The sequence below is a fragment of the Polypterus senegalus genome, unplaced genomic scaffold, assembly GCF_016835505.1.
Source record: "Polypterus senegalus isolate Bchr_013 unplaced genomic scaffold, ASM1683550v1 scaffold_1207, whole genome shotgun sequence".
In the NCBI taxonomy this organism is placed as follows: domain Eukaryota; kingdom Metazoa; phylum Chordata; class Cladistia; order Polypteriformes; family Polypteridae; genus Polypterus; species Polypterus senegalus.
Window position 1 is genome coordinate 12229 of NW_024381162.1, and position 1442 is coordinate 13670.

The following is a 1442-nucleotide window of genomic DNA, read 5'->3' on the forward strand; positions in this document are numbered from 1 at the left end:
TAACCGATCGCCATACAATCAGCTCTGTAATAGACGTTAAGCCATCTGTAAGATTAGCGCCGATTCTTCAAAACGTTTAAAGAACATTGAAATATCTTCGTAGTACATGTTTAATTATTCTGTCCTTAAAGACACTCCCAGTGAAGAATAAAGATTATTTAAATGAAGTTAAAGTTTTATCTGTATAATTTAACAAACGTATTTTGCTGCATTTCACCTTAAAAATGATATCGTCATCATATGTAAATACGCGCTTTATAAAGTGGCTCAGGTTGTGAGATATTATAACTGTAGTGCAAGTTTACAGTGGGGTGATTGTACTTATAAGTACAAACCGTTCTACAAGGAGCAATTGATTGGTTGCATTTAAAGTTCTTGGGATTAAACTGTTTCAGAACCGCGAGGTCCGTACAGGAAAGGCTTTGAAACGTTTTGCCGTGGCAGAGACAGCGTGTGCTTAATGCGTATACCGATAATTCTCTTTCCGATCAGCTGCTGCTGTGATTCACACTCAGATACAGTGATATAAATACTCCGAGTGGTGCAGTGAGAGAAATATGGAAAAAGATGATCCGCTGTGGCAACTCCTAACGGGAGGAGCTGAAAGAAGAAGAAGAAAAATAATAATAATAAGAAGAAGAAGTGAGAGTAACAACGCTAAAGCAGTTATGGCATTTGGAATACTATGGCTGTTCCCTGGACCATTATATTGTTACGAGTTAATTACAATCAGATGCATTACACTAATAAACAATATGCGGTTAGTTTCTGTGTATTTATAAAGCCGCGTCATGAAAATAATGAGTAATCACATAAGAACAGTAGCACTGCTTGCTTGACGCTGGGTGCCGCCAGTTTGCAAAACCGAGCGGAGAACTTGCGTACGACAAGACATGAGGTACCGTGGAAAAGTGAGTGGCTTTACGCCAAGTGTAGGTTTTATACATCGCGATTTGAACGTGGAAAAGTTCTTACGCAACATTTCAGTGCGTACGCACCGTTTATACATGAGGCCCCAGGTGATCATCATCATCATCATCAGATCCTTCCGTGTAAACCATAAATACAAAAGGACTGTTTCATTTATGTTAGGTAGATTGCCCAGGGAACCCAGATTCGAACTGGGGACCTCTTGATCTGCAGTCAAATGCTCTACCACTGAGCTATACCCCCAAATGTCACAAGTGGTGCTTCTCGCAGCGGTGGAAAGGAACTGAAATTGCAAGGTGTAGTTGGGCCTCTGATTTCCTCCATTGAGGCAAAATCAATTTTATTTACACGAAAGAAATAAAGATCATTTGTCCAAAGACGATGGTACAAAACGTTCTTTTTTATGTGAATTAAGATTTCCTAATCTGGTTAGGTTGGAAATATTTCGTATTGGAAGTTGACATTGCTGTGAAATGCTCACAAATGCATTCAAAAAACCAACAAATAAATCT

General features: G+C 39.0%; 1 non-coding gene across 1 annotated transcript; it reads right to left on the bottom strand.

The window, feature by feature from the left end:
* Positions 1 to 1098: 1098 nt before the first annotated feature.
* On the bottom strand, positions 1099 to 1173 carry trnac-gca. The gene has a single exon. It is a non-coding gene; the product is annotated as a tRNA-Cys (tRNA).
* Positions 1174 to 1442: the final 269 nt, after the last annotated feature.